The following is a 12,778-nucleotide window of genomic DNA, read 5'->3' as shown; positions in this document are numbered from 1 at the left end:
CAAAAAACTTTTTTAACATATGCTAATAATTGAAAACATAGTTGTCTGTCTGGTATTCTTATTAAAGTATTTTTTTTTCTAGAATTTTTTCAATAATGCGCATGCCTTGGATTAATTTGATATACAATTTTTTTTTTAAATAAAAAAAAAAGGAGAGGGGTGGGGGTCACAATAGAGTAGATACGGCAGTGTATTTGGCAAGGGTAGTCGTATGCTATTGGATAATAGCATTTTATTAATCATTTTTTGAGATGGCGAGGGGGGGGGGGGGGGTGTCAATTATTAATGACGTCAGGCTTTTTTAGTTGAGTGTTTTACCCTTTAACGTCACATGTCGTCACAAAAGCTGCCCCCCCCCTCACATTACAATACAGTCGTTATTATAATAACAAATAATTTTATTTTTTAATTTAATAAATACAGATTAATGCTTCTTTACACTTTTTAAAGGCGCCCCCCCCCCCTCCACCCGTCACGAAAATTTGAACCGACCCTTCAGTGCCGGCGCCAGGTTATTTATCGCACTGGGCAAAACTTACTAAAAGCGCCCCCCCCCCCCGCAATTTTTTTCGTGCCCCCGTATTATCAGAGGCGTAGCAACCTTTCCCGGCGCCCCCTTCAAACTTTCGATTTGCACCCCCCTCAAACTTTCAATTTGATTTTCCAACCCATTTTGGCGCCCCCCTACGGACAGCGCCCTAGGCGACCGCCTAGTTTCGCCTTATAGGTAGCGCCGACCCTGCGTCCCTTCCACAAAAGTCGTTTATGTAAGATCCCCCCCTACCCTTCCCTTTTTTGCGACACTAACGATTGGAGCTAGACAAATTAAATGTATACAAACAATAGTTACCCACTGTATAATTGTTTTAATTTTTGTGTGCCAGTATAATTCCTATTTGCAGACATGCTATTTTAATTGGATTTGAGAACAATGGTGTGCTGCTACTAGGTTCAGAATTTGATTGAGGCTGACCTTTAATTAAGACAAGGTTATCAATTTAGGCATTCTATTGATTAAAGACTGGTTGCCCAAACATTGGTCTACTGGCCTACACGAAGCTGAAAAAGACAAGAGTAATGTAAACTTCCAAAACCAATGTTCAATGTTTATAACTGTTCTTTTGCAGATGAAGCAGAGTCCATGTGTTTTGATTACATGCGGAAATGAAAGGCTTATACGGGTAAATCTTTGCTCAGCTTTCTGTGCTTTCCGACTAGAGCCAGGTACTGTTTAGAGCTGGGTAGACTCAACGTCCTACTGTCTGAAATTCAGGAATGGAACTTGGGCCTTTCTATTTGATGCACAAGGATATTATGTTACTATATTTTAAAATAATCACTTTGAGCCATTGATATTAGTTTAAAATTAAAAAAACAGGCGTTGTTTTAAAATGAAGAAAATAGAAAACTTGGAATGGCAAAATTTGGAAATAATTTGTTTTTGTTAGTTTATTTCAAGTTTTTAATTTAGAGTATGACGTTGATGAAATATATATATATATATATATATATATATATATATATATATATATATATATAGTTGAGCTAGTACTGTTATGAGACTCAAATAAAAAAAATTATTACCTAACCAGCTTTTCTTTCAGACTTCTTTTCTGGGGGGGGGGGGGGGGGGGGCTAAAATTTCCGGAGGGGCAGACACTAGAAAAAGTATATATTTTCTATATAAATTCTATTTGTTCGGGGGGCGGTATACGTGCTTTGGGAGGGGGGGGGGGGCGGTGGACGTAACAATATAAGAGTAAAGTTTTAATTAAAGTAGGCATGCGTCAGAGCATGACTCGAACCAGAAGATAGAGGTTATGCAGCTCTTTTAAGTCAGAGTCAGCCAACAGAGTCGTGACGCGAGTCAGCAGACGTGACTCCTGTATTCAATGAACTCAGACACCACGTGACCAGACGTGTAAAATACGGTGGCTAGCCTGACATGTCTTTGAATAACACAGCTTAAAATATTCCCTCCAATGCAAATCACTTGACTATGGGGGCTTGAAATAAACGGGAATAAACAAAACCCCACAATTTAAACAGTATCCGCGATTTTTAAAGCTGGCTGCTACCTCTATACAACTAAATTCTATTCCAGGATTAAGTCCCGTTGCTTCTTCAAACAAGTGTATCTATCAATCTCTAATCCCCTTATTAACGCTCCGAGCTTGATCGATGAATGGGAATTGACCGGGAATCGATAATCGATCAAGCAGATTCGCCCAGTTATGGTTCCAGGGATTAAAAATCGCAATTAATTTAGCCTCGCGAACCAATGGCAGATTATGGACGTCTGGATGGTGGCGAAAATAAAATGGTTGCCTCCTCTTTCATTTGGCGGTGTCGGGTGTAGTGACATTAGTTGAGTGCGCAAGTTGCGAGTGAGGTTTTATTGTGCAGGCCGGTCCGGTAACTATGTGAAGTTTGCAAACATATGACGTAAGCATAGGTTTAAATTCACTACCGCAAATTAGTCACCCTTCAGTGATCCCAAATCAACCATTCAGTACTCCCAAGTCACCATTCAGTACTCCCAAGTCACCATTCATTACTTTCAAGTCACCATTCAGTACTCCCAAGCCACTATTAAGTACTTCCACCAGACACCATTCAGTACTCCCAAGTCACCATTCAGTACCTCCAAGTCTCCATTATGTACTTCCACCAGACACCATTTCAGTACTCCCAAGTCACCATGTCAGTACCTCCAAGTCACCATTAAGTACTTCCACCAGACACCATTCAGTACTCCCATAGTCACCATTCAGTACTTACAAGTCACCATTAAGTACTTCCACCAGGCACCATTCAGTACCGTCAACCAATCACAATTCAGTACTCCCAAGTCACCAGTCATTACTTTCAGGTCACCATTCACCACCTCCTCCCGTCACCATTTATCACCTGTTCCACTCAATTCCTTTACAGTCACCATTCACTACTTCCAATAGTCACAATTCACTACCTGAGCAAGACACCAGTCACTAGTCACCTCTTCAATCGGGTCACCACCTGCACCAATCACCCACCTCAACCAAATCACCTCCTCATCCAATCACCATCCAACCAATCACCACCTCAACCAATCACCACCTCATCCAATCACCACATCATCCAATCACCCTACCCAACTTATCACCTACATCATCCAATCACCACCTCATCCAATCACCACCTCAACCAATCACCACCTCATCCAATCATTACCTCATCCAATCACCACCCAACTTATCACCACCTCAACCAATCACCACCTCAACCCAATCACCACCTCAACCAATCACCACCTCAACCTATCACCTCCTCAACCAATCACCACCCAACCAATCACCACCTCAACCAATCACCACCTTCAACCATCACCACCCAACCAATCACCACGTCATCCAATCACCACGTCATCCAATCACCACCTCTAACCAATCACCACCCAACCAATCACCACCCAACCAATCACCACCTCAACCAATCACCACCTCAACCTATCACCTCCTCAACCAATCACCACCCAACCAATCACCACCTTAACCAATCACCACCTCATCCAATCACCACCTCAACCAATCACCACCTCAACCAATCACCACCTCAACCAATCACCACCTCAACCAATCACCACCTCAACCAATCACCACCTCAACCAATCACCACCTCAATTAAATCACCACCTCATCCAATCACCATCCAACGAATCACCACCTCATCCAATCACCACCCAACCAACCACCACCTCAACCAATCACCACCTCAACCTATCACCTCCTCAACCAATCACCACCCAACCAATCACCACCTTAACCAATCACCACCTCATCCAATCACCACCTCAACCAATCACCACCTCAACCAATCACCACCTCAACCAATCACCACCTCAACCAATCACCACCTCAACCAATCACCACCTCAACCAATCACCACCTCAATAAATCACCACCTCATCCAATCACCATCCAACCAATCACCACCTTATCCAATCACCACCTCAACCAATCACCACCTTATCCAATCACCACCCAACTTATCACCACCCTCATGCAATTACCATCCCATTATCCCACAAATATCGCTTCAAACCATAATCCATACGCGCTAAAGCCCCATAGCCTTATATGGCCATTATAACAAGATTACGCATTAGAATTCAAGCACAGAGCCTAGGCGTTAAGATGAGTAGAACAGATGTTGGCCATGTATCAACCCCCCCCCCCCCCCACTTCTCTCCACACAACTGATTGACCCAAGGGACAGGACGTTACCTTTACAAATTAAAACCAGTAGTGCCGCAGGAGCTGCCGTAAGGAAATATAGTTGGTAATCCTATCGCCTAATGGGCTCTACTCCTGTTTGTTTTTCGGAGTTGTCTCTCCTCGATGGGGTTGCTCTCCCCTGCTAACTAGCCTCATCTGCCTGAGGGTTCAAACTGGGGACCTCCGGGTTTAGACACTGGGCGTTTATCTATATATATTTATTTATAATTCTCTTCTGGGAGTCGTTAGAAAACAAGCTGCAAGCGCGCTCCCTACCCACCCCCACCCCTACATGATCTGGTGAGCTGTGTTCACGCTAAATGTTTACATTCGTAGATTAGGCTATTAGGGGCAGATAATTTAGTTTGAAACGATTTTGAACTTAGGGGAGGTAACTAAGAGGAGGCTGCTTTCATGGGGGAGGGGGGGGGGGGTGGGGGGGAGGGTTTAGTGACGGCTATTAGGGGCAGATAATTTAGTTTGAAACGATTTTGACTTAGGGGAGGTAACTAAGAGGAGGCTGCTTTCATGGGGGGGGGGGGGGGGGTAGGGTAGGGGTTGGGTAGGGGTTGTGGAAAGGGGGGGTGGGGGTAGGGGTTTGTGGGAAAGGAGGGTGGGGGCAGTATCGTTCTTAACGACCTACTGATAGTGTTTAGATAGTGTTTTAAAAGCAAATATTTTCAGTGGCCAGCATTGGTACTGCTCGAATTCACAAATTATGAATTACTGAAAAGTAGAAAATAAAACAACTAAAACAAATAGCGGCATATGATATGCCGCGGGGTCGGCTCGTATATATATAATTCTCTTCTTGGAGACGTTAGAAAACAAGCTGTAAGCGCGCCCATGCAGTCCCCTCTCTAGGAAGTCTGGTGAGCTGTGGTTCACGCTAAATATTTATAATCGTAGATCCCGGTTTAGTGACGGCTATTAGGGGCAGATAATTTAGTTTGAAACGATTTTAAACTTAGGGGAGGTAGCTAAGAGGAGGCTGCTTTCACGGGGGGGGGGGGGGGGGGGGTGGGGTTAGGGGTTGGGGGAAAGGAGGGGGGAGGGGGTTATCGTCCTTAACGACTTACTGATAGTGTTTTAAAGCAAATATTTTTAGTGACAGCAGTGGTACTGTCGAATTCACAAGTTATGAATTACTGAAAAGTAGAAAATAAAACAACTAAATAGCGGCGTATGATACGCCGCAGGTCGGCTCGTGGTAATGAAACTAGTTTGGCAAAATATGTATAGACAAGAATCGGATAGAAATGTTCATAGGTGGCATAAAGATCGAATCAAAATTTAATTACGGTCAGTTGCATATTTTACCCCCAGCAAATAAATCCAGTTTTTTTTTTTCTGGATGTCTATTGATGCAGTGAAGAATGAAATTAAACATTTAAACACATATCTTGACGCATGGGACCTATTGCTGTAGCGTAAAAAAAACCAGCATGCAATGTTTACCTCCCTGAAATTTACGACAAAATAAATGGGTAAATCAAAGCCTGCCAGTCGAAATACCTTTTGCTAACATCTAGATTCAGTTCCACGTTTTTTTTTTGTCAAACAAAATCAGTTCTTCGCGGTTAACTGATTTTGGACAAAGGCGAATAAAAGCTATTCTACATAAAACAAACTTTGGTTTGGAAGGTTCTGTACAGTGGCGTAGGCGGGGGGGGGGGGGGGGTTAGGGGGTCAAAACCCCCCACCCCATAAACCCCTCGGTATATATATATATATTAAAGTATGAGGGGGGGTGCAAATCGAAAGTTGAGGGGGGGTGCAAATCGAAAGTTTGAGGTGGGGGGGGGGGTGTAAATCGATAGTTTGAGGTGGGGGGGGGGGGTGCAAATCGAAAGTTTGTTCCCGGGTAAAAATTGGAAACCCCCCCCCCCTTGAGACGATCCTGGCTACGCCACTGGTTCTGTATGCAGCCATATTGTAAGGTATGTTTGATAGCTGCACACAGACGCACATTTTTTCGCACCATGGGTAGGTTTACAACCCCTTAACTGTATCCCCTGTCGTTTAATCGTCGGTTTAGAAGCATTGAGCCAAAAACGCCAAGATTGCGAGTTATAATAGTTAGGGGATTAAATCCGTCAAAGCCTGGCCAAAAGAAGTCATTGTGTCGTCTGGTAAATTCGCGGGCTAAGGGCAGATAACTGATGCACGCAGGTGTTGGGCGGACAATGAATACGACATTGTTGGGTGTCGCGGCAGACGTGTCATTAAAAACCCAGCTAACCCTCAACTAGCGTCAGGTTTAGCTAAACCCAGGTATTCGATTACACTGTTGATAAAAGAGTTATACATTTTTGGTGATCGTTGAGAACGATACCACGAACATAAAGACCAGTCCAGATCATAACAGTTCTAGGTTGGAGATGATTAACAAACCAATATAAAGATTGATTTGTGTATGGGTTTTAGTCAGTGTCGTCGCTAGGTCGGGCGTCACTCGGTGCAGTTCCTAATGGTTTCACCCTCTTTTTTCCCCCTGTAAATTGTGCCGTTGTTTTCATCCCCCTCCCCCCGTAAAAGCTTTAAATTGTTCACATTTAATACTAGTGATGTTTATCTATAGTCGGTTGTTAATACAGCTGGGTGTAACATTGGGTTTCTCTATAGTTTGCATGTTTACCTCACAGTGTCACCTCCCCCCCCCCCCCCTTGTCGGAATCATCAATATGTATTTAGATTAATTTTTAACTCTGATTAATCATTCGTTGAACTGGCAAAAAAACTATTTACTCTATATCCTGCATTTTTTTTCTTGGTGTCACCCCCCCCCCCCCAATGGTGTCACCCGATGCAGTCCGCCAACCCCCCCCCCCCCCCCCCCCCCCCCGCTTCTCGTTATAGTCACCGGTACTTATTTATGGTGCATTTACTTACGCCAAAATATACTCACTGAAGCTATTTTATACTTAGCATAATCTTAACACTTAACGCCCTTTCTCAATCCAAACACGAATCTTAAGTATAGACTCTAAGCATTGTAACAAAAAAAACCATACAGGATCATCATCTTATTCCCGTTCGTTCCCAAGACACATGGGGCAGATGAAGTAGAGTTTATATGTTTCAGTGACCTCGGCGTATGAAGGGATAATGTGGTAAACACTATGCCCCAGCTCGCGTTTATTTTCCCTAACGTGAGTTATGCACCCATCAGAGCTGGATGGACTCAGGGACGTTTTACTGACTTAAACCCGGATTCGAACTCGAGACTTTCGGGTTAGCAGTTTAGCTCTTTACCGCTAGACGGTACAAGATGCTTAACGCAAATAAAATAAAAACAAACAGCAAGATCTAGAGCGTCTCAAAGCGTAATTGTAAACTATTTCATCAAACGAATTGAAGCAGTGATTGGCATATATCGACCTATACTTACCCCCTCTTATAAATCGATGGAAAGTAAATACACACCGATAATTAGTGGAACGTGAGACCCCCCCCCCTCCCCACCACACACACACACACACACACACAAACAGCAACACCCACCCATGCTGTGATTTTAGCATGCCAAATTTGGTGTGTGGGTGTCTATATCACAATCACATCAGAGTTATTACCCCTTCTTTATATTTCTCTTGTATAGCTGGTAAGGGACGTAACTGTGTTATTTCCTATCTGGAGTAAAAGAATTGACAATTATCTCTACTTTATTTATTTATTTATTTTTACATCTTTTGTTTCTAGCTTTTAAACTTTTGCATAGTTCGCAATGTCTGTCTCTCTAAATGGGTTTGTGGCAAATATTGTAGCTCAATTTTTACCCAACTCTGACTCAGCGGTATATAGTTTAAAAAAAAAAAGTTTTACAATACCTAAAGTTTTAAACAACACGAGCCGGCCCGCGGCATAACATACGCCGCTATTTAGTTGTTGTTTTTTCTACTTTTCAGTAATTCATGATTTGTGAATTCGACAGTACCAATGCTGACACTGAAAATATTTCTTTAAAACACTATAAGTAGCTCGTTAAAAGACCATACCCCCCCCCCTTTCCTCCCCTCCCCCCCCCCCCCAACGTTTAAAATCGTTTCAAACTAAATTATCTGCCCCGTCACTAAACCCGACTCCACGAAGGTAAATATAGCGTGAACCACAGCTCACTAAGACCATGTAGGGGTGGGGATGGTAGGGAGCGCGTTTACAGTTTGTTTTCTAGCGTCTCCCAGAAGAGAATTATATATATATAGATAATTGCAATAGTAAAAAGAATTGCGCAATAAATGAACGCAATTAATGTGTGTTTTTAATAGGCTATAAAATTAGTAATGTATATAGGACAGGGGTCGGCAACCTTTTGAGACGGAACAGCCAAAAGTTACAATTTACAATATCTCCCAGTTTTTAAAGAGCCACTAACTTTTTTTTCAATATTTTGATATTTGATAAGAATTAGGTAACTTTGATTTATGATTTAAAATAAATAGCATTAAATATGAACTAATATTGATTCGTATAAAAACATACAAATGTTTCCCACAACAACTGCTTTAGCTAGCTCTGCTATGATAAAGTTAGTAATCAAATAATATATAACTATAGTAATATCCTAAACCACTTTAGAAGCCAATAACTTGTTTTTTACGGTCACCACTGGCTCAGGAGGTGTCTCCCATAGTCCGGCAGCCCTTAACACGACAAACTTCGACTAACTGGTTTAAATATCGGTTTGATAACAGTGTATAGGTAGCTTCTGTCCTATGGTTCTCACCAGGTTTATCTTCCACCCCACTGAACGCATGGTAAACTCGTACCCCACCGGCCCAACGGTAGAAAACTAATAACTAAGATACTACGTCATTCAGGTCAAATTAATGCATACGGACATGTAGAGGAATGCATTCTGAATAAAATAACATTCCCAGTTTAACGATATTCGAAAAAGGCGGCACGGACTGTGGCAAGCATTGAATTGTTGTCACGGGGCTGTCCATTGAACGACTGTGGGGCTGGGTCTGGTGCCCAAGCGGCTGACAGCTGTCCGTATACTTTCTGCCTCACCGAATTCCTCTGTTCTCCGATGAGTGTTTTTATCCTGTTTTTGCTAAATATTTATTTTTTCTTTACAGTATAATAATTTTATGAGTTTTGAAAAGGAAATAATATAATTATTGATATTTGCGCATGGAAATGGAGACCCGCACATTGACATCAAAAGAGGCCGCATGCGTCTGCGGACCCGTGATATAAGAGACTAATAAATTCTTCTAAAAAATTGATCAAGCATCCAATTAATTCAAATTAGCTGTCACTTTGTATTGTCATCGAGTTTTGACCCACGTACTAAGTTTAAAATAAATCAATCAGGTAGAATTCGTCGAAATTTAGATCCCAAGTTTCGATGTATGACGGGCGACAGACAGATGCACGACAGAGAAAGCAAATAATGAAAAACTTGTAAAAACAAATACGTTTTCCAAGAGAGACAATTCAAAACAAAATAGCTGAATTCAACAGAAATGTAAAAAAAGGGTATAACAAAATAAATAATATAGATTATTGTATTTTTAAATTACTTTTTGATAGGTAATTAAAATAATTTTTATAAATGTGACAAAATTTGATTTTTGTTGTATACACATATTAATGTTTTAAAAATTCTAATTAAAAGCAAAACACTTTAAATATAGAATAATGTCAGTATGGTCATCAAATATAACGAACACATGAATTCGATTGTTTCAAAATACATTTTAATACACATTGTTAATATTTCTAATTTTGTATTACATCTATATTTAAGTAAACCATCTTAAATAAATTAAAGTAGGCTACATGTAATGTAAGGAAAGAAGTATTACTAATGTAAATCTGTATCAGTCATCACAAGCCGATGGTGAAAACGGTAATATTAAAGCAAACATGCAAGGCAAACAGACGCTGTAAATTACATGTCGGAAGTGAAAAAAAAAATCCAATTAATTTCTCACTCTGTTTTATATTGTAACAAAATCCTAACAAATCTGTACAAACATTTAAGACTATTGTGATTAAATACGATCTTTATATTTCTGTTTTTCTAATTACCTTCATTTGAATTGTTGATCGACAAACCATTTGTTCATGTAATGATAATTTTTGTAATTGTTTTGAATTATGTTACAGACTAACGCATACACACACACACTTGTACATGTTGATGTACTTATTTATATTTGAAAAATAAAAGTTAAAAAAAAAATGTTTGGAAAACAATTGTTGGGGGGCTTCTGTAGATATAGATGTTTGAAAAGGAACAATGTTTGATTTGATGTGTCTCACTGTACTCAACATTTAATTCAGGCCTCCAATAGTATTTATATTATTTTTCTTAAATCCCAAATCTACATATAACCCAACCCCCAACCCACCACGCCGTAAAAAAAATAATTGAATTACCTTTAAATTACACATTTGCCTTTTCAGGTTTAAATAAAAAATTGTAATTAGACGTTTAGTATTAGATCTATGCATAAGTAAACCATATTAAATGAATGAAAGTAGGCTACAAGTAAGAAATGAGTTTTACTACTGCATAAATCTGTATCAGTCCTCACAAGCCGATGATGAAAACCGTAATGCTAAAGCGAACATGCAAGGCAAACTGAGGCAAAAAAAAAGGGGGGGGGGGGGTTACTGTGGTATAAAAGATCAATGACAAGGTTATTAATACATGTATAAAAATAAAATGCCATATATATTATAGAATAGTAAAATATAGCTTTCGACTAAGGGTCAACGAACAACAGTAAAACGTACATAATAGAAAAATCAAATATAATATTTTACAGTAAAACGTTTATAGTGATAAAAATAAAGTTTAATACTTTAGACTAGTGTAAAACGTATATAGTGGCAAAAATAAGATATACAATATTTTAAAGTAAAACGTTTATAGTGGTACAGAGGCGTAGCGAACCTTCCCTGCGCCCGGGGACAAACTTTCAATTTGGCGCCCCCTTAACTTTTCGATGTGCACCCCCCCCCCCTCTCAAACTGCAAAAATGCAGCTAAATTGACATTTTATTGATTTTTACAACCCATTTTGGCGCCCCCATAAGGTCGGCGCCCGGGGACATACGTCCCCCCCCTGCCCCCCCCCCTGCCCCCCCCCCCCCCCCCCCCATCGCTACGCCTGTAGTGATAAAACCAAGTTTAATACTTTACAGTAAAACGTAGGGGCCTAGATACTGGAAAAAAAATCTAATATACAATACTTTACAGTAAAACGTTGATAGTGGTAAAAATCAAGTTTAATTATAATAATACTAGCTGCATCCCGTGCTCCGCCACGGTAAATCTTTTTTAAATGTACCAACTTGGGAACAGAACAAAACTAAACACAACACAAACGAACGTAAAAAAAAAAAAAAAAAAAAAAGAAAAAACAAACACAACACTCATAACATAATTTAAATGCAATCATACAGGCATATTGCTCACAGTCTAGCCCGTAGCGCCAAATCGCGCCCTTTCCGGTGATTTGCACCCCCCCTCAAACTTTCGATTTGCACCCCTTCCCCCCCCCCCCCCCCCGCCCTAAAACTTTCGATTTCCACCACCCCCCCCCCCCCCTCGCAAATTTTTTAACCCACTTTGGCGCCCCCTAAGGTCGGCACCCGGGGACATATGCCCCCCTCGCTACGCCTCTCCTATAAAACCCGAAAGATAGAATAATAATTAGAAATCAGCATAAATAATAGGCAGTATTTAAAATATCCGTGTTTTACCTACAATATTTCACTTTATCCATTCATGCATTTTTTTCCAGTACTTTAAATTTTAAAAATTTACAATAGAGTTTCATAACTAAAACCATTGCGCACCTAATGAACGTGATGACGCGTCTATAATAGTGCTGAATAGTTGATTAAAAATTATAAGTAATAAACGGTAGGGCCTACATTCAGTGAATAAAATAAATAAAAGATTGCCTTTTATCAATCCATGCTAATTATAATTTTCTAACAATAATTTCCTCTTACACATCCGAATAATTTGCATTCACATTTTGCTAATTATATTATTGCAACACTAATTCCTTCTATGACGAACGTATATTTGCATTTACATTTTTTATTAGCGTGAGTTTAAATGTATTTTTAAATTACCTCCTTTGTCAAAATTAGAAAAGAGTTAAATTAATTTGATTTTTCTACCGTACTGTTATTATCTTATTAAAATGTATCCACTTTTTCTGGGAACCTAAACGAAAATGATATTTGACATTAATCTTTTTAATACGTTTTAGCAGTTTGCGTGTATTTAATATTTTCTTGACGTTATGCGAAAGAGTAAAAACCGTGGCAATTATAAAATAGCTCTATGCCGCTATATAAACAAACCGTACTCTATTACTTATAATAAGACACTGCGGTGCACTGAAAAGCACAGCATAGTGCGAATGTTTACTTTTATAGTCCCAAAATCTATAGCGATGACGGACGGAAGGAAGGAAGGAAGGACAGACACAGCCCGCTTATATTATAGATTATATTATAGATAATACTGTACATCTGAGCGAAAAG

The sequence above is a fragment of the Physella acuta genome, unplaced genomic scaffold, assembly GCF_028476545.2.
Source record: "Physella acuta isolate Inbredline_101_S28 unplaced genomic scaffold, ASM2847654v3 ptg001513l, whole genome shotgun sequence".
Classification (NCBI taxonomy): domain Eukaryota; kingdom Metazoa; phylum Mollusca; class Gastropoda; family Physidae; genus Physella; species Physella acuta.
Note: the sequence above shows the minus strand (reverse complement) of the source record.